Source organism: Phalangium opilio, unplaced genomic scaffold, assembly GCF_054372755.1.
Source record: "Phalangium opilio isolate 3A_F unplaced genomic scaffold, DU_Popi_V2 ptg000352l_1, whole genome shotgun sequence".
Lineage (NCBI taxonomy): Eukaryota > Metazoa > Arthropoda > Arachnida > Opiliones > Phalangiidae > Phalangium > Phalangium opilio.
The window spans coordinates 9683618-9705021 of NW_028324228.1; the positions used below are offsets into that span (position 1 = coordinate 9683618).

General features: G+C 46.6%; 6 non-coding genes across 6 annotated transcripts; all 6 read right to left on the reverse strand.

Moving 5' to 3' along the window:
- Nucleotides 1-3409: 3409 nt before the first annotated feature.
- TRNAN-GUU (transfer RNA asparagine (anticodon GUU)) lies at nucleotides 3410-3482 on the reverse strand. Its single transcript has one exon. It is a non-coding gene; the product is annotated as a tRNA-Asn (tRNA).
- Nucleotides 3483-3703: 221 nt separating this feature from the next.
- TRNAN-GUU (transfer RNA asparagine (anticodon GUU)) lies at nucleotides 3704-3776 on the reverse strand. The gene has a single exon. It is a non-coding gene; the product is annotated as a tRNA-Asn (tRNA).
- A 6564-nt stretch (nucleotides 3777-10340) lies between these two features.
- TRNAN-GUU (transfer RNA asparagine (anticodon GUU)) lies at nucleotides 10341-10413 on the reverse strand. The gene has a single exon. It is a non-coding gene; the product is annotated as a tRNA-Asn (tRNA).
- A 4465-nt stretch (nucleotides 10414-14878) lies between these two features.
- On the reverse strand, nucleotides 14879-14951 carry TRNAN-GUU (transfer RNA asparagine (anticodon GUU)). The gene has a single exon. It is a non-coding gene; the product is annotated as a tRNA-Asn (tRNA).
- A 2418-nt stretch (nucleotides 14952-17369) lies between these two features.
- TRNAN-GUU (transfer RNA asparagine (anticodon GUU)) lies at nucleotides 17370-17442 on the reverse strand. The gene has a single exon. It is a non-coding gene; the product is annotated as a tRNA-Asn (tRNA).
- Nucleotides 17443-20299: 2857 nt separating this feature from the next.
- Nucleotides 20300-20372, reverse strand: TRNAN-GUU (transfer RNA asparagine (anticodon GUU)). Its single transcript has one exon. It is a non-coding gene; the product is annotated as a tRNA-Asn (tRNA).
- Between the last annotated feature and the right edge of the window lie 1032 nt (nucleotides 20373-21404).

The following is a 21404-nucleotide window of genomic DNA, read 5'->3' on the forward strand; positions in this document are numbered from 1 at the left end:
TTTGACTTTTTACGTCACATCTGAGACTTCACAACACCGCTCCCGGATGGGCTCGAACCACAAACCTTTTGAATAACAGCTGAACGCTCTAACCATTGCGCCACGGAAGACCAAAAATTAAATGTTCGTCAGTTATTTTTAAAAAACTCAGAATTTTACGTTACATCTAAGACCTCACAACACCGCTCCCGGATGGGCTCGAACCACCAACCTTTCGGTTAACAGCCGACGGCGTTAACCATTGCGCAACGGAAGCCCAAAGATTAAATGTTCGTCAGGTATTGTGGAAAAACTTTGGATTTTTACGTTACATGTGAGATCTCACAACACCGCTCCCGGGTGGGCTCGAACCGCCAACCTTTCGGTTAACAGCCGAACGCGCTAACCATTGCGCCACGGAAGCCCAAAGATTAAATGTTCGTCAGGTATTGTGGAAAAACTTTGACTTTTTACGTCACATCTGAGACTTCACAACACCGCTCCCGGATGGGCTCGAACCACAAACCTTTTGAATAACAGCTGAACGCTCTAACCATTGCGCCACGGAAGACCAAAAATTAAATGTTCGTCAGTTATTTTTAAAAAACTCAGAATTTTACGTTACATCTAAGACCTCACAACACCGCTCCCGGATGGGCTCGAACCACCAACCTTTCGGTTAACAGCCGACGGCGTTAACCATTGTGCAACGGAAGCCCAAAGATTAAATGTTCGTCAGGTATTGTGGAAAAACTTTGACTATTTACGTCACATCTGAGACTTCACAACACCGCTCCCGGATGGGCTCGAACCACAAACCTTTTGAATAACAGCTGAACGCTCTAACCTTTGCGCCACGGAAGCCAAAAAATTAAATGTTCGTCAGCTATTTTTAAAAAACTCTGAATTTTACGTTACATCTAAGACCTCACAACACCGCTCCCGGATGGGCTCGAACCACCAACCTTTCGGTTAACAGCCGACGGCGTTAACCATTGTGCAACGGAAGCCCAAAGATTAAATGTTCGTCAGGTATTGTGGAAAAACTTTGACTATTTACGTCACATCTGAGACTTCACAACACCGCTCCCGGATGGGCTCGAACCACAAACCTTTTAAATAACAGCTGAACGCTCTAACCTTTGCGCCACGGAAGCCCAAAAATTAAATGTTCGTCAGTTATTTTTAAAAAACTCTGAATTTTACGTTACATCTAAGACCTCACAACACAGCTCCCGGATGGGCTCGAACCACCAACCTTTCGGTTAACAGCCGACGGCGTTAACCATTGCGCAACGGAAGCCCAAAGATTAAATGTTCGTCAGGTATTGTGGAAAAACTTTGGATTTTTACGTTACCTGTGAGATTTCACAACACCGCTCCCGGGTGGGCTCGAACCACCAACCTTTTGGTTAACATCCGAACGCGCTAGACTTCGAGCCAAGGAAGCTCAGAAATGAAATGGTCGTCAGGTATTGTGGAAAAACTCTGACTTTTTACGTCACATCCGAGACTTCAAAACACCGCTCCCGGATGGGCTCGAACCACCAACCTTTCGGTTAACAGCCGAACGCGCTAACCATTGCGCCACGGAAGCCCAAATATTAAATGTTCGTCAGGTATTGTGGAAAAACTTTGACTTTTTACGTCACATCTGAGACTTCACAACACCGCTCCCGGATGGGCTCGAACCACAAACCTTTTGAATAACAGCTGAACGCTCTAACCATTGCGCCACGGAAGACCAAAAATTAAATGTTCGTCAGTTATTTTTAAAAAACTCAGAATTTTACGTTACATCTAAGACCTCACAACACCGCTCCCGGATGGGCTCGAACCACCAACCTTTCGGTTAACAGCCGTCGGCGTTAACCATTGTGCAACGGAAGCCCAAAGATTAAATGTTCGTCAGGTATTGTGGAAAAACTTTGACTATTTACGTCACATCTGAGACTTCACAACACCGCTCCCGGATGGGCTCGAACCACAAACCTTTTGAATAACAGCTGAACGCTCTAACCTTTGCGCCACGGAAGCCCAAAAATTAAATGTTCGTCAGCTATTTTTAAAAAACTCTGAATTTTACGTTACATCTAAGACCTCACAACACCGCTCCCGGATAGGCTCGAACCACCAACCTTTCGGTTAACAGCCGTCGGCGTTAACCATTGTGCAACGGAAGCCCAAAGATTAAATGTTCGTCAGGTATTGTGGAAAAACTTTGACTATTTACGTCACATCTGAGACTTCACAACACCGCTCCCGGATGGGCTCGAACCACAAACCTTTTGAATAACAGCTGAACGCTCTAACCTTTGCGCCACGGAAGCCCAAAAATTAAATGTTCGTCAGCTATTTTTAAAAAACTCTGAATTTTACGTTACATCTAAGACCTCACAACACCGCTCCCGGATGGGCTCGAACCACCAACCTTTCGGTTAACAGCCGTCGGCGTTAACCATTGTGCAACGGAAGCCCAAAGATTAAATGTTCGTCAGGTATTGTGGAAAAACTTTGACTATTTACGTCACATCTGAGACTTCACAACACCGCTCCCGGATGGGCTCGAACCACAAACCTTTTGAATAACAGCTGAACGCTCTAACCTTTGCGCCACGGAAGCCCAAAAATTAAATGTTCGTCAGCTATTTTTAAAAAACTCTGAATTTTACGTTACATCTAAGACCTCACAACACCGCTCCCGGATGGGCTCGAACCACCAACCTTTCGGTTAACAGCCGACGGCGTTAACCATTGTGCAACGGAAGCCCAAAGATTAAATGTTCGTCAGGTATTGTGGAAAAACTTTGACTATTTACGTCACATCTGAGACTTCACAACACCGCTCCCGGATGGGCTCGAACCACAAACCTTTTGAATAACAGCTGAACGCTCTAACCTTTGCGCCACGGAAGCCCAAAAATTAAATGTTCGTCAGTTATTTTTAACAAACTCTGAATTTTACGTTACATCTAAGACCTCACAACACAGCTCCCGGATGGGCTCGAACCACCAACCTTTCGGTTAACAGCCGACGGCGTTAACCATTGCGCAACGGAAGCCCAAAGATTAAATGTTCGTCAGGTATTGTGGAAAAACTTTGGATTTTTACGTTACCTGTGAGATTTCACAACACCGCTCCCGGGTGGGCTCGAACCACCAACCTTTTGGTTAACATCCGAACGCGCTAGACTTCGAGCCAAGGAAGCTCAGAAATGAAATGGTCGTCAGGTATTGTGGAAAAACTCTGACTTTTTACGTCACATCCGAGACTTCAAAACACCGCTCCCGGATGGGCTCGAACCACCAACCTTTCGGTTAACAGCCGACGGCGTTAACCATTGCGCAACGGAAGCCCAAAGATTAAATGTTCGTCAGGTATTGTGGAAAAACTTTGGATTTTTACGTTACCTGTGAGATTTCACAACACCGCTCCCGGGTGGGCTCGAACCACCAACCTTTCGGTTAACAGCCGAACGCGCTAACCATTGCGCCACGGAAGCCAAAAAATTAAATGTTCGTCAGGTATTGTGGAAAAACTTCGACTTTTTACGTCACATCTGAGACCTCACAACACCGCTCCCGGATGGGCTCGAACCACCAACCTTTCGGTTAACAGCCGAACGCGCTAACCATTGCGCCACGGAAGCCCAAAAATTAAATGGTCGTCGGGTATCGTGGAAACACTTTGGCTTTTTACGTTTCATGTGAGAGCTCACAACACCGCTCCCGGGTGGGCTCGAACCACCAACCTTTCGGTTAACAGCCGAACGCGCTAACCATTGCGCCACGGAAGCCCAAAGATTAAATGTTCGTCAGGTATTGTGGAAAAACTTTGGCTTTTTACGTTACATTTGAGACTTCACAACACGGCTCCCGGGTGGGCTCGAACCACCAACCTTTCGGTTAACATCCGAACGCGCTAACCTTCGAGCCAAGGAAGATCAGAAATGAAATGGACGTCAGGTATCGTGGAAAAGATCTGACTTTTTACGTCACATCTGAGACTTCACAACACCGCTCCCGGATGGGCTCGAACCACAAACCTTTTGAATAACAGCTAAACGCGCTAACCATTGCGCCACGAAAGCCCAAAAATTAAATGTTCGTCAGTTATTTTTAAAAAACTCTGAATTTTACGTTACATCTAAGACCTCACAACACCGCTCCCGGATGGGCTCGAACCACCAACCTTTCGGTTAACACCCGACGGCGTTAACCATTGCGCAACGGAAGCCCAAAGATTAAATGTTCGTCAGGTATTGTGGAAAAACTTTGGATTTTTACGTTACCTGTGAGATTTCACAACACCGCTCCCGGGTGGGCTCGAACCACCAACCTTTCGGTTAACAGCCGACGGCGTTAACCATTGCGCAACGGAAGGCCAAAGATTAAATGTTCGTCAGGTATTGTGGAAAAACTTTGGATTTTTACGTTACCTGTGAGATTTCACAACACCGCTCCCGGGTGGGCTCGAACCACCAACCTTTTGGTTAACATCCGAACGCGCTAACCTTCGAGCCAAGGAAGCTCAGAAATGAAATGGTCGTCAAGTATTGTGGAAAAACTCTGACTTTTTACGTCACATCCGAGACTTTAAAACACCGCTCCCGGATGGGCTCGAACCACCAACCTTTTGGTTAACAGCCGACGGCGTTAACCATTGCGCAACGGAAGCCCAAAGATTAAATGTTCGTCAGGTATTGTGGAAAAACTTTGACTTTTTACGTCACATCTGAGACTTCACAACACCACTCCCGGATGGGCTCGAACCACAAACCTTTTGATTAACAGCTGAACGCTCTAACCATTGCGCCACGAAAGCCCAAAAATTAAATGTTCGTCAGTTATTTTTAAAAAACTCTGAATTTTACGTTACATCTAAGACGTCACAACACCGCTCCCGAATGGGCTCGAACCACCAAACCTTTCGGTTAACAGCCGACGGCGTTAACCATTGCGCAACGGAAGCCCAAAGATTAAATGTTCGTCAGGTATTGTGGAAAAACTTTGGATTTTTACGTTACCTGTGAGATTTCACAACTCCGCTCCCGGGTGGTCTCGAACCACCAACCTATTGGTTAACAGCCGAACGCGCTAGCCAATTGAGCCACGGAAGCCCAAAAACTAAATGGTCGTCAGGTATTGTTGAAAAACTTTGGCTTTTTACGTTACATCTAAGACCTCACAACACCGCTCCCGGATGGGCTCGAACCACCAACCTTTCGGTAACAGCCGACGGCGTTAACCATTGCGCAACGGAAGCCCAACGATTAAATGTTCGTCAGGTATTGTGGAAAAACTTTGGATTTTTACGTTACATGTGAGATTTCACAACACCGCTCTTGGGTGGGCTCGAACCACAAACCTTTTGATTAACAGCTGAACGCTCTAACCATTGCGCCACGAAAGCCCAAAAATTAAATGTTCGTCAGTTATTTTTAAAAAACTCTGAATTTTACGTTACATCTAAGACGTCACAACACCGCTCCCGAATGGGCTCGAACCACCAAACCTTTCGGTTAACAGCCGACGGCGTTAACCATTGCGCAACGGAACCCCAAAGATTAAATGTTCGTCAGGTATTGTGGAAAAACTTTGGATTTTTACGTTACCTGTGAGATTTCACAACTCCGCTCCCGGGTGGTCTCGAACCACCAACCTATTGGTTAACAGCCGAACGCGCTAGCCAATTGAGCCACGGAAGCCCAAAAACTAAATGGTCGTCAGGTATTGTTGAAAAACTTTGGCTTTTTACGTTACATCTAAGACCTCACAACACCGCTCCCGGATGGGCTCGAACCACCAACCTTTCGGTAACAGCCGACGGCGTTAACCATTGCGCAACGGAAGCCCAACGATTAAATGTTCGTCAGGTATTGTGGAAAAACTTTGGATTTTTACGTTACATGTGAGATTTCACAACACCGCTCTTGGGTGGGCTCGAACCGCCAACCTTTCGGTTAACAGCCGAACGCGCTAGCCATTGCGCCACGGAAGCCCAAAAATTAAATGTTCGTCAGGTATCGTGGAAACACTTTGGCTTTTTACGTTTCATGTGAGATTTCACAACACCGCTCTTGGGTGGGCTCGAACCACCAACCTTTCGGTTAACAGCCGAACGCGCTAACCATTGCGCCACGGAATCCCAAAAATTAAATGTTCGTCAGGTATTGTGGAAAAACTTTGGATTTTTACGTTACATGTGAGATCTCACAACACCGCTCCCGGGTGGGCTCGAACCACCAACCTTTCGGTTAACAGCCGAACGCGCTAACCATTGCGACACGGAAGCCCAAAGATTAAATGTTCGTCAGGTATTGTGGAAAAACTTTGACTATTTACGTCACATCTGAGACTTCACAACACCGCTCCCGGATGGGCTCGAACCACAAACCTTTTGAATAACAGCTGAACGCTCTAACCTTTGCGCCACGGAAGCCCAAAAACTAAATGGTCGTCAGGTATTGTTGAAAAACTTTGGCTTTTTACGTTACATCTAAGACCTCACAACACCGCTCCCGGATGGGCTCGAACCACCAACCTTTCGGTAACAGCCGACGGCGTTAACCATTGCGCAACGGAAGCCCAACGATTAAATGTTCGTCAGGTATTGTGGAAAAACTTTGGATTTTTACGTTACATGTGAGATTTCACAACACCGCTCTTGGGTGGGCTCGAACCGCCAACCTTTCGGTTAACAGCCGAACGCGCTAGCCATTGCGCCACGGAAGCCCAAAAATTAAATGTTCGTCAGGTATCGTGGAAACACTTTGGCTTTTTACGTTTCATGTGAGATTTCACAACACCGCTCTTGGGTGGGCTCGAACCACCAACCTTTCGGTTAACAGCCGAACGCGCTAACCATTGCGCCACGGAATCCCAAAAATTAAATGTTCGTCAGGTATTGTGGAAAAACTTTGACTTTTTACGTCACATCTGAGACTTCACAACACCGCTCCCGGATGGGCTCGAACCACAAACCTTTTGAATAACAGCTGAACGCTCTAACCATTGCGCCACGGAAGACAAAAAATTAAATGTTCGTCAGTTATTTTTAAAAAACTCTGAATTTTACGTTACATCTAAGACCTCACAACACCGCTCCTGGATGGGCTCGAACCACCAACCTTTCGGTTGACAGCCGACGGCGTTAACCATTGTGCAACGGAAGCCCAAAGATTCACAACACCGCTCCCGGATGGGCTCGAACCACCAACCTTTCGGTTAACAGCCGACGGCGTTAACCATTGTGCAACGGAAGCCCAAAGATTAAATGTTCGTCAGGTATTGTGGAAAAACTTTGACTATTTACGTCACATCTGAGACTTCACAACACCGCTCCCGGATGGGCTCGAACCACAAACCTTTTGAATAACAGCTGAACGCTCTAACCTTTGCGCCACGGAAGCCCAAAAACTAAATGGTCGTCAGGTATTGTTGAAAAACTTTGGCTTTTTACGTTACATCTAAGACCTCACAACACCGCTCCCGGATGGGCTCGAACCACCAACCTTTCGGTAACAGCCGACGGCGTTAACCATTGCGCAACGGAAGCCTAACGATTAAATGTTCGTCAGGTATTGTGGAAAAACTTTGGATTTTTACGTTACATGTGAGATTTCACAACACCGCTCTTGGGTGGGCTCGAACCGCCAACCTTTCGGTTAACAGCCGAACGCGCTAGCCATTGCGCCACGGAAGCCCAAAAATTAAATGTTCGTCAGGTATCGTGGAAACACTTTGGCTTTTTACGTTTCATGTGAGATTTCACAACACCGCTCTTGGGTGGGCTCGAACCACCAACCTTTCGGTTAACAGCCGAACGCGCTAACCATTGCGCCACGGAATCCCAAAAATTAAATGTTCGTCAGGTATTGTGGAAAAACTTTGGATTTTTACGTTACATGTGAGATCTCACAACACCGCTCCCGGGTGGGCTCGAACCACCAACCTTTCGGTTAACAGCCGAACGCGCTAACCATTGCGACACGGAAGCCCAAAGATTAAATGTTCGTCAGGTATTGTGGAAAAACTTTGACTTTTTACGTCACATCTGAGACTTCACAACACCGCTCCCGGATGGGCTCGAACCACAAACCTTTTGAATAACAGCTGAACGCTCTAACCATTGCGCCACGGAAGACCAAAAATTAAATGTTCGTCAGTTATTTTTAAAAAACTCTGAATTTTACGTTACATCTAAGACCTCACAACACCGCTCCTGGATGGGCTCGAACCACCAACCTTTCGGTTGACAGCCGACGGCGTTAACCATTGTGCAACGGAAGCCCAAAGATTCACAACACCGCTCCCGGATGGGCTCGAACCACCAACCTTTCGGTTAACAGCCGACGGCGTTAACCATTGTGCAACGGAAGCCCAAAGATTAAATGTTCGTCAGGTATTGTGGAAAAACTTTGACTATTTACGTCACATCTGAGACTTCACAACACCGCTCCCGGATGGGCTCGAACCACAAACCTTTTGAATAACAGCTGAACGCTCTAACCTTTGCGCCACGGAAGCCCAAAAATTAAATGTTCGTCAGTTATTTTTAAAAAACTCTGAATTTTACGTTACATCTAAGACCTCACAACACAGCTCCCGGATGGGCTCGAACCACCAACCTTTCGGTTAACAGCCGACGGCGTTAACCATTGCGCAACGGAAGCCCAAAGATTAAATGTTCGTCAGGTATTGTGGAAAAACTTTGGATTTTTACGTTACCTGTGAGATTTCACAACACCGCTCCCGGGTGGGCTCGAACCACCAACCTTCCGGTTAACAGCCGACGGCCGTAACCATTGCGCAACGGAAGCCCAAAGATTAAATGTTCGTCAGGTATTGTGGAAAATCTTTGGATTTTTACGTTACATGTGACATCTCACAACACCGCTCCCAGGTGGGCTCGAACCACCAACCTTTCGGTTAACAGCCGAACGCGCTAACCATTGCGCCACAGAAGCCCAAAGATTAAATGTTCGTCAGGTATTTTTAAAAAACTCTGAATTTTACGTTACATCTAAGACCTCACAACACCGCTCCCGGATGGGCTCGAACCACCAACCTTTCAGTTAACAGCCGACGGCGTTAACCATTGCGCAACGGAAGCCCAAAGATTAAATGTTCGTCAGGTATTGTGGAAAAACTCTGACTTTTTACGTCACATCTGAGACTTCAAAACACCGCTCCCGGATGGGCTCGAACCACAAACCTTTTGAATAACAGCTGAACGCGCTAACCATTGCGCCACGGAAGCCCAAAAATTAAATGTTCGTCAGTTATTTTTAAAAAACTCTGAATTTTACGTTACATCTAAGACCTCACAACACCGCTCCCGGATGGGCTCGAACCACCAACCTTTCGGTTAACAGCCGACGGCGTTAACCATTGCGCAACGGAAGCCCAAAGATTAAATGTTCGTCAGGCATTGTGGAAAATCTTTGGATTTTTACGTTACATGTGACATCTCACAACACCGCTCCCGGGTGGGCTCGAACCACCAACCTTTCGGTTAACAGCCGAACGCGCTAACCATTGCGCCACAGAAGCCCAAAGATTAAATGTTCGTCAGGTATTTTTAAAAAACTCTGAATTTTACGTTACATCTAAGACCTCACAACACCGCTCCCGGATGGGCTCGAACCACCAACCTTTCGGTTAACAGCCGAACGCGCTAACCATTGTGCCACGGAAGCCCAAAGATTAAATGTTCGTCAGGTATTGTGGAAAAACTTTGACTTTTTACGTCACATCTGAGACCTCACAACACCGCTCACGGATGGGCTCGAACCACCAACCTTTCGGTTAACAGCCGAACGCGCTAACCATTGCGCCACGGAAGCCCAAAATTTAAATGGTCGTCGGGTATTGTGGAAACACTTTGGCTTTTTACGTTACATGTGAGAGCTCACAACACCGCTCCCGGGTGGGCTCGAACCACCAACCTTTCGGTTAACAGCCGAACGCGCTAACCATTGCGCCACAGAAGCCCAAAGATTAAATGTTCGTCAGGTATTTTTAAAAAACTCTGAATTTTACGTTACATCTAAGACCTAACAACACCGCTCCCGGATGGGCTCGAACCACCAACCTTTCGGTTAACAGCCGAACGCGCTAACCATTGTGCCACGGAAGCCAAAAAATTAAATAATCGTCAGTTATTTTTAAAAAACTCTGAATTTTACGTTACATCTAAGACCTCACAACACCGCTCCCGGATGGGCTCGAACCACCAACCTTTCGGTTAACAGCCGACGGCGTTAACCATTGCGCAACGGAAGCCCAAAGATTAAATGTTCGTCAGGTATTGTGGAAAAACTTTGGATTTTTTCGTTACATGTGAGATTTCAAAACACCGCTCCCGGGTGGGCTCGAACCACCAACCTTTCGGTTAACAGCCGAACGCGCTAACCATTGCGCCACGGAAGCTCAAAAATTAAACGGTCGTCAGGTATTGTGGAAAAACTTTGGCTTTTTACGTTACATTTGAGACTTCACAACACGGCAGCCGGGTGGGCTCGAACCACCAACCTTTTGGTTAACATCCGAACGCGCTAACCTTCGAGCCAAGGAAGCTCAGAAATGAAATGGTCGTCAGGTATTGTGGAAAAACTCTGACTTTTTACGTCACATCTGAGACTTCAAAACACCGCTCCCGGATGGGCTCGAACCACAAACCTTTTGAATAACAGCTGAACGCGCTAACCATTGCGCCACGGAAGCCCAAAAATTAAATGTTCGTCAGTTATTTTTAAAAAACTCTGAATTTTACGTTACATCTAAGACCTCACAACACCGCTCCCGGATGGGCTCGAACCACCAACCTTTCGGTTAACAGCCGACGGCGTTAACCATTGCGCAACGGAAGCCCAAAGATTAAATGTTCGTCAGGTATTGTGGAAAATCTTTGGATTTTTACGTTACATGTGACATCTCACAACACCGCTCCCGGGTGGGCTCGAACCACCAACCTTTCGGTTAACAGCCGAACGCGCTAACCATTGCGCCACAGAAGCCCAAAGATTAAATGTTCGTCAGGTATTTTTAAAAGCTCTGAATTTTACGTTACATCTAAGACCTCACAACACCGCTCCCGGGTGGGCTCGAACCACCAACCTTTCGGTTAACAGCCGAACGCGCTAACCATTGCGCCACAGAAGCCCAAAGATTAAATGTTCGTCAGGTATTTTTAAAAAACTCTGAATTTTACGTTACACCTAAGACCTCACAACACCGCTCCCGGATGGGCTCGAACCACCAACCTTTCGGTTAACAGCCGAACGCGCTAACCATTGTGCCACGGAAGCCCAAAAATTAAATGTTCGTCAGTTATTTTTAAAAAACTCTGAATTTTACGTTACATCTAAGACCTCACAACACCGCTCCCGGATGGGCTCGAACCACCAACCTTTAAGTTAACAGCCGACGGCGTTAACCATTGCGCAACGGAAGCCCAAAGATTAAATGTTCGTCAGGTATTGTGGAAAAACTTTGGATTTTTACGTTACATGTGACATCTCACAACACCGCTCTCGGGTGGGCTCGAACCACCAACCTTTCGGTTAACAGCCGAACGCGCTAACCATTGCGCCACAGAAGCCCAAAGATTAAATGTTCGTCAGGTATTTTTAAAAAACTCTGAATTTTACGTTACATCTAAGACCTCACAACACCGCTCCCGGATGGGCTCGAACCACCAACCTTTCGGTTAACAGCCGAACGCGCTAACCATTGTGCCACGGAAGCCCAAAGATTAAATGTTCGTCAGGTATTTTTAAAAGCTCTGAATTTTACGTTACATCTAAGACCTCACAACACCGCTCCCGGATGGGCTCGAACCACCAACCTTTCAGTTAACAGCCGACGGCGTTAACCATTGCGCAACGGAAGCCCAAAGATTAAATGTTCGTCAGGTATTGTGGAAAAACTCTGACTTTTTACGTCACATCTGAGACTTCAAAACACCGCTCCCGGATGGGCTCGAACCACAAACCTTTTGAATAACAGCTGAACGCGCTAACCATTGCGCCACGGAAGCCCAAAAATTAAATGTTCGTCAGTTATTTTTAAAAAACTCTGAATTTTACGTTACATCTAAGACCTCACAACACCGCTCCCGGATGGGCTCGAACCACCAACCTTTCGGTTAACAGCCGACGGCGTTAACCATTGCGCAACGGAAGCCCAAAGATTAAATGTTCGTCACGTATTGTGGAAAATCTTTGGATTTTTACGTTACATGTGACATCTCACAACACCGCTCCCGGGTGGGCTCGAACCACCAACCTTTCGGTTAACAGCCGAACGCGCTAACCATTGCGCCACAGAAGCCCAAAGATTAAATGTTCGTCAGGTATTTTTAAAAAACTCTGAATTTTACGTTACATCTAAGACCTCACAACACCGCTCCCGGATGGGCTCGAACCACCAACCTTTCGGTTAACAGCCGAACGCGCTAACCATTGTGCCACGGAAGCCCAAAGATTAAATGTTCGTCAGGTATTGTGGAAAAACTTTGACTTTTTACGTCACATCTGAGACCTCACAACACCGCTCCCGGATGGGCTCGAACCACCAACCTTTAAGTTAACAGCCGACGGCGTTAACCATTGCGCAACGGAAGCCCAAAGATTAAATGTTCGTCAGGTATTGTGGAAAAACTTTGGATTTTTACGTTACATGTGACATCTCACAACACCGCTCTCGGGTGGGCTCGAACCACCAACCTTTCGGTTAACAGCCGAACGCGCTAACCATTGCGCCACAGAAGCCCAAAGATTAAATGTTCGTCAGGTATTTTTAAAAAACTCTGAATTTTACGTTACATCTAAGACCTCACAACACCGCTCCCGGATGGGCTCGAACCACCAACCTTTCAGTTAACAGCCGACGGCGTTAACCATTGCGCAACGGAAGCCCAAAGATTAAATGTTCGTCAGGTATTGTGGAAAAACTCTGACTTTTTACGTCACATCTGAGACTTCAAAACACCGCTCCCGGATGGGCTCGAACCACAAACCTTTTGAATAACAGCTGAACGCGCTAACCATTGCGCCACGGAAGCCCAAAAATTAAATGTTCGTCAGTTATTTTTAAAAAACTCTGAATTTTACGTTACATCTAAGACCTCACAACACCGCTCCCGGATGGGCTCGAACCACCAACCTTTCGGTTAACAGCCGACGGCGTTAACCATTGCGCAACGGAAGCCCAAAGATTAAATGTTCGTCAGGTATTGTGGAAAATCTTTGGATTTTTACGTTACATGTGACATCTCACAACACCGCTCCCGGGTGGGCTCGAACCACCAACCTTTCGGTTAACAGCCGAACGCGCTAACCATTGCGCCACAGAAGCCCAAAGATTAAATGTTCGTCAGGTATTTTTAAAAAACTCTGAATTTTACGTTACATCTAAGACCTCACAACACCGCTCCCGGATGGGCTCGAACCACCAACCTTTCGGTTAACAGCCGAACGCGCTAACCATTGTGCCACGGAAGCCCAAAGATTAAATGTTCGTCAGGTATTTTTAAAAGCTCTGAATTTTACGTTACATCTAAGACCTCACAACACCGCTCCCGGATGGGCTCGAACCACCAACCTTTCAGTTAACAGCCGACGGCGTTAACCATTGCGCAACGGAAGCCCAAAGATTAAATGTTCGTCAGGTATTGTGGAAAAACTCTGACTTTTTACGTCACATCTGAGACTTCAAAACACCGCTCCCGGATGGGCTCGAACCACAAACCTTTTGAATAACAGCTGAACGCGCTAACCATTGCGCCACGGAAGCCCAAAAATTAAATGTTCGTCAGTTATTTTTAAAAAACTCTGAATTTTACGTTACATCTAAGACCTCACAACACCGCTCCCGGATGGGCTCGAACCACCAACCTTTCGGTTAACAGCCGACGGCGTTAACCATTGCGCAACGGAAGCCCAAAGATTAAATGTTCGTCACGTATTGTGGAAAATCTTTGGATTTTTACGTTACATGTGACATCTCACAACACCGCTCCCGGGTGGGCTCGAACCACCAACCTTTCGGTTAACAGCCGAACGCGCTAACCATTGCGCCACAGAAGCCCAAAGATTAAATGTTCGTCAGGTATTTTTAAAAAACTCTGAATTTTACGTTACATCTAAGACCTCACAACACCGCTCCCGGATGGGCTCGAACCACCAACCTTTCGGTTAACAGCCGAACGCGCTAACCATTGTGCCACGGAAGCCCAAAGATTAAATGTTCGTCAGGTATTGTGGAAAAACTTTGACTTTTTACGTCACATCTGAGACCTCACAACACCGCTCACGGATGGGCTCGAACCACCAACCTTTCGGTTAACAGCCGAACGCGCTAACCATTGCGCCACGGAAGCCCAAAATTTAAATGGTCGTCGGGTATTGTGGAAACACTTTGGCTTTTTACGTTACATGTGAGAGCTCACAACACCGCTCCCGGGTGGGCTCGAACCACCAACCTTTCGGTTAACAGCCGAACGCGCTAACCATTGCGCCACAGAAGCCCAAAGATTAAATGTTCGTCAGGTATTTTTAAAAAACTCTGAATTTTACGTTACATCTAAGACCTAACAACACCGCTCCCGGATGGGCTCGAACCACCAACCTTTCGGTTAACAGCCGAACGCGCTAACCATTGTGCCACGGAAGCCAAAAAATTAAATAATCGTCAGTTATTTTTAAAAAACTCTGAATTTTACGTTACATCTAAGACCTCACAACACCGCTCCCGGATGGGCTCGAACCACCAACCTTTCGGTTAACAGCCGACGGCGTTAACCATTGCGCAACGGAAGCCCAAGGATTAAATGTTCGTCAGGTATTGTGGAAAAACTTTGGATTTTTTCGTTACATGTGAGATTTCACAACACCGCTCCCGGGTGGGCTCGAACCACCAACCTTTCGGTTAACAGCCGAACGCGCTAACCATTGCGCCACGGAAGCTCAAAAATTAAACGGTCGTCAGGTATTGTGGAAAAACTTTGGCTTTTTACGTTACATTTGAGACTTCACAACACGGCAGCCGGGTGGGCTCGAACCACCAACCTTTTGGTTAACATCCGAACGCGCTAACCTTCGAGCCAAGGAAGCTCAGAAATGAAATGGTCGTCAGGTATTGTGGAAAAACTCTGACTTTTTACGTCACATCTGAGACTTCAAAACACCGCTCCCGGATGGGCTCGAACCACAAACCTTTTGAATAACAGCTGAACGCGCTAACCATTGCGCCACGGAAGCCCAAAAATTAAATGTTCGTCAGTTATTTTTAAAAAACTCTGAATTTTACGTTACATCTAAGACCTCACAACACCGCTCCCGGATGGGCTCGAACCACCAACCTTTCGGTTAACAGCCGACGGCGTTAACCATTGCGCAACGGAAGCCCAAAGATTAAATGTTCGTCAGGTATTGTGGAAAATCTTTGGATTTTTACGTTACATGTGACATCTCACAACACCGCTCCCGGGTGGGCTCGAACCACCAACCTTTCGGTTAACAGCCGAACGCGCTAACCATTGCGCCACAGAAGGCCAAAGATTAAATGTTCGTCAGGTATTTTTAAAAGCTCTGAATTTTACGTTACATTTAAGACCTCACAACACCGCTCCCGGGTGGGCTCGAACCACCAACCTTTCGGTTAACAGCCGAACGCGCTAACCATTGCGCCACAGAAGCCCAAAGATTAAATGTTCGTCAGGTATTTTTAAAAAACTCTGAATTTTACGTTACACCTAAGACCTCACAACACCGCTCCCGGATGGGCTCGAACCACCAACCTTTCGGTTAACAGCCAAACGCGCTAACCATTGTGCCACGGAAGCCCAAAAATTAAATGTTCGTCAGTTATTTTTAAAAAACTCTGAATTTTACGTTACATCTAAGACCTCACAACACCGCTCCCGGATGGGCTCGAACCACCAACCTTTAAGTTAACAGCCGACGGCGTTAACCATTGCGCAACGGAAGCCCAAAGATTAAATGTTCGTCAGGTATTGTGGAAAAACTTTGGATTTTTACGTTACATGTGACATCTCACAACACCGCTCTCGGGTGGGCTCGAACCACCAACCTTTCGGTTAACAGCCGAACGCGCTAACCATTGCGCCACAGAAGCCCAAAGATTAAATGTTCGTCAGGTATTTTTAAAAAACTCTGAATTTTACGTTACATCTAAGACCTCACAACACCGCTCCCGGATGGGCTCGAACCACCAACCTTTCAGTTAACAGCCGACGGCGTTAACCATTGCGCAACGGAAGCCCAAAGATTAAATGTTCGTCAGGTATTGTGGAAAAACTTTGGATTTTTACGTTACATGTGAGATTTCACAACACCGCTCCTGGGTGGGCTCGAACCACCAACCTTTCGGTTAACAGCCGAACGCGCTAACCATTGCGCCACGGAAGCTCAAAAATTAAATGGTCGTCAGGTATTGTGGAAAAACTTTGGCATTTGACATTACGTTTGAGATCTCACAACACCGCTCCCGGGTGGGCTCGAACCACCAACCTTTCGGTTAACAGCCGAACACGCTAACCATTGCGCCACGGAAGCTCAAAAATTAAACGGTCGTCAGGTATTGTGGAAAAACTTTGGCTTTTTACGTTACATTTGAGACTTCACAACACGGCAGCCGGGTGGGCTCGAACCACCAACCTTTTGGTTAACATCCGAACGCGCTAACCTTCGAGCCAAGGAAGCTCAGAAATGAAATGGTCGTCAGGTATTGTGGAAAAACTCTGACTTTTTACGTCACATCCGAGACTTCAAAACACCGCTCACGGATGGGCTCGAACCACCAACCTTTCGGTTAACAGCCGAACGCGCTAACCATTGCGCCACGGAAGCCCAAAATTTAAATGGTCGTCGGGTATTGTGGAAACACTTTGGCTTTTTACGTTACATGTGAGAGCTCACAACACCGCTCCCTGGTGGGCTCGAACCACCAACCTTTCGGTTAACAGCCGAACGCGCTAACCATTGCGCCACAGAAGCCCAAAGATTAAATGTTCGTCAGGTATTTTTAAAAAACTCTGAATTTTACGTTACATCTAAGACCTAACAACACCGCTCCCGGATGGGCTCGAACCACCAACCTTTCGGTTAACAGCCGAACGCGCTAACCATTGTGCCACGGAAGCCAAAAAATTAAATAATCGTCAGTTATTTTTAAAAAACTCTGAATTTTACGTTACATCTAAGACCTCACAACACCGCTCCCGGATGGGCTCGAACCACCAACCTTTCGGTTAACAGCCGACGGCGTTAACCATTGCGCAACGGAAGCCCAAAGATTAAATGTTCGTCAGGTATTGTGGAAAAACTTTGGATTTTTTCGTTACATGTGAGATTTCACAACACCGCTCCCGGGTGGGCTCGAACCACCAACCTTTCGGTTAACAGCCGAACGCGCTAACCATTGCGCCACGGAAGCTCAAAAATTAAACGGTCGTCAGGTATTGTGGAAAAACTTTGGCTTTTTACGTTACATTTGAGACTTCACAACACGACAGCCGGGTGGGCTCGAACCACCAACCTTTTGGTTAACATCCGAACGCGCTAACCTTCGAGCCAAGGAAGCTCAGAAATGAAATGGTCGTCAGGTATTGTGGAAAAACTCTGACTTTTTACGTCACATCTGAGACTTCAAAACACCGCTCCCGGATGGGCTCGAACCACAAACCTTTTGAATAACAGCTGAACGCGCTAACCATTGCGCCACGGAAGCCCAAAAATTAAATGTTCGTCAGTTATTTTTAAAAAACTCTGAATTTTACGTTACATCTAAGACCTCACAACACCGCTCCCGGATGGGCTCGAACCACCAACCTTTCGGTTAACAGCCGACGGCGTTAACCATTGCGCAACGGAAGCCCAAAGATTAAATGTTCGTCAGGTATTGTGGAAAATCTTTGGATTTTTACGTTACATGTGACATCTCACAACACCGCTCCCGGGTGGGCTCGAACCACCAACCTTTCGGTTAACAGCCGAACGCGCTAACCATTGCGCCACAGAAGCCCAAAGATTAAATGTTCGTCAGGTATTTTTAAAAGCTCTGAATTTTACGTTACATCTAAGACCTCACAACACCGCTCCCGGGTGGGCTCGAACCACCAACCTTTCGGTTAACAGCCGAACGCGCTAACCATTGCGCCACAGAAGCCCAAAGATTAAATGTTCGTCAGGTATTTTTAAAAAACTCTGAATTTTACGTTACACCTAAGACCTCACAACACCGCTCCCGGATGGGCTCGAACCACCAACCTTTCGGTTAACAGCCGAACGCGCTAACCATTGTGCCACGGAAGCCCAAAAATTAAATGTTCGTCAGTTATTTTTAAAAAACTCTGAATTTTACGTTACATCTAAGACCTCACAACACCGCTCCCGGATGGGCTCGAACCACCAACCTTTAAGTTAACAGCCGACGGCGTTAACCATTGCGCAACGGAAGCCCAAAGATTAAATGTTCGTCAGGTATTGTGGAAAAACTTTGGATTTTTACGTTACATGTGACATCTCACAACACCGCTCTCGGGTGGGCTCGAACCACCAACCTTTCGGTTAACAGCCGAACGCGCTAACCATTGCGCCACAGAAGCCCAAAGATTAAATGTTCGTCAGGTATTTTTAAAAAACTCTGAATTTTACGTTACATCTAAGACCTCACAACACCGCTCCCGGATGGGCTCGAACCACCAACCTTTCAGTTAACAGCCGACGGCGTTAACCATTGCGCAACGGAAGCCCAAAGATTAAATGTTCGTCAGGTATTGTGGAAAAACTTTGGATTTTTACGTTACATGTGAGATTTCACAACACCGCTCCTGGGTGGGCTCGAACCACCAACCTTTCGGTTAACAGCCGAACGCGCTAACCATTGCGCCACGGAAGCTCAAAAATTAAATGGTCGTCAGGTATTGTGGAAAAACTTTGGCATTTGACATTACGTTTGAGATCTCACAACACCGCTCCCGGGTGGGCTCGAACCACCAACCTTTCGGTTAACAGCCGAACACGCTAACCATTGCGCCACGGAAGCTCAAAAATTAAACGGTCGTCAGGTATTGTGGAAAAACTTTGGCTTTTTACGTTACATTTGAGACTTCACAACACGGCAGCCGGGTGGGCTCGAACCACCAACCTTTTGGTTAACATCCGAACGCGCTAACCTTCGAGCCAAGGAAGCTCAGAAATGAAATGGTCGTCAGGTATTGTGGAAAAACTCTGACTTTTTACGTCACATCCGAGACTTCAAAACACCGCTCCCGGATGGGCTCGAACCACAAACCTTTTGAATAACAGCTGAACGCGCTAACCATTGCGCCACGGAAGCCCAAAAATTAAATGTTCGTCAGATATTTTTAAAAAACTTTGGATTTTTACGTTACATGTGAGATCTCACAACACCGCTCCCGGGTGGGCTCGAACCACCAACCTTTCGGTTAACAGCCGAACGCGCTAACCATTGCGCCACAGAAGCCCAAAGATTAAATGTTCGTCAGGTATTTTTAAAAAACTCTGAATTTTACGTTACACCTAAGACCTCACAACACCGCTTCCGGATGGGCTCGAACCACCAACCTTTCGGTTAACAGCCGAACGCGCTAACCATTGTGCCACGGAAGCCCAAAAATTAAATGTTCGTCAGTTATTTTTAAAAAACTCTGAATTTTACGTTACATCTAAGACCTCACAACACCGCTCCCGGATGGGCTCGAACCACCAACCTTTAAGTTAACAGCCGACGGCGTTAACCATTGCGCAACGGAAGCCAAAGATTAAATGTTCGTCAGGTATTGTGGAAAAACTTTGGATTTTTACGTTACATGTGACATCTCACAACACCGCTCTCGGGTGGGCTCGAACCACCAACCTTTCGGTTAACAGCCGAACGCGCTAACCATTGCGCCACAGAAGCCCAAAGATTAAATGTTCGTCAGGTATTTTTAAAAAACTCTGAATTTTACGTTACATCTAAGACCTCACAACACCGCTCCCGGATGGGCTCGAACCACCAACCTTTCAGTTAACAGCCGACGGCGTTAACCATTGCGCAACGGAAGCCCAAAGATTAAATGTTCGTCAGGTATTGTGGAAAAACTTTGGATTTTTACGTTACATGTGAGATTTCACAACACCGCTCCTGGGTGGGCTCGAACCACCAACCTTTCGGTTAACAGCCGAACGCGCTAACCATTGCGCCACGGAAGCTCAAAAATTAAATGGTCGTCAGGTATTGTGGAAAAACTTTGGCATTTGACATTACGTTTGAGATCTCACAACACCGCTCCCGGGTGGGCTCGAACCACCAACCTTTCGGTTAACAGCCGAACGCGCTAACCATTGCGCCACGGAAGCTCAAAAATTAAACGGTCGTCAGGTATTGTGGAAAAACTTTGGCTTTTTACGTTACATTTGAGACTTCACAACACGGCAGCCGGGTGGGCTCGAACCACCAACCTTTTGGTTAACATCCGAACGCGCTAACCTTCGAGCCAAGGAAGCTCAGAAATGAAATGGTCGTCAGGTATTGTGGAAAAACTCTGACTTTTTACGTCACATCCGAGACTTCAAAACACCGCTCCCGGATGGGCTCGAACCACAAACCTTTTGAATAACAGCTGAACGCGCTAACCATTGCGCCACGGAAGCCCAAAAATTAAATGTTCGTCAGATATTTTTAAAAAACTTTGGATTTTTACGTTACATGTGAGATCTCACAACACCGCTCCCGGGTGGGCTCGAACCACCAACCTTTCGGTTAACAGCCGAACGCGCTAACCATTGCGCCACAGAAGCCCAAAGATTAAATGTTCGTCAGGTATTTTTAAAAAACTCTGAATTTTACGTTACACCTAAGACCTCACAACACCGCTCCCGGATGGGCTCGAACCACCAACCTTTCGGTTAACAGCCGAACGCGCTAACCATTGTGCCACGGAAGCCCAAAAATTAAATGTTCGTCAGTTATTTTTAAAAAACTCTGAATTTTACGTTACATCTAAGACCTCACAACACCGCTCCCGGATGGGCTCGAACCACCAACCTTTAAGTTAACAGCCGACGGCGTTAACCATTGCGCAACGGAAGCCCAAAGATTAAATGTTCGTCAGGTATTGTGGAAAAACTTTGGATTTTTACGTTACATGTGACATCTCACAACACCGCTCTCGGGTGGGCTCGAACCACCAACCTTTCGGTTAACAGCCGAACGCGGTAACCATTGCGCCACAGAAGCCCAAAGATTAAATGTTCGTCAGGTATTTTTAAAAAACTCTGAATTTTACGTTACATCTAAGACCTCACAACACCGCTCCCGGATGGGCTCGAACCACCAACCTTTCAGTTAACAGCCGACGGCGTTAACCATTGCGCAACGGAAGCCCAAAG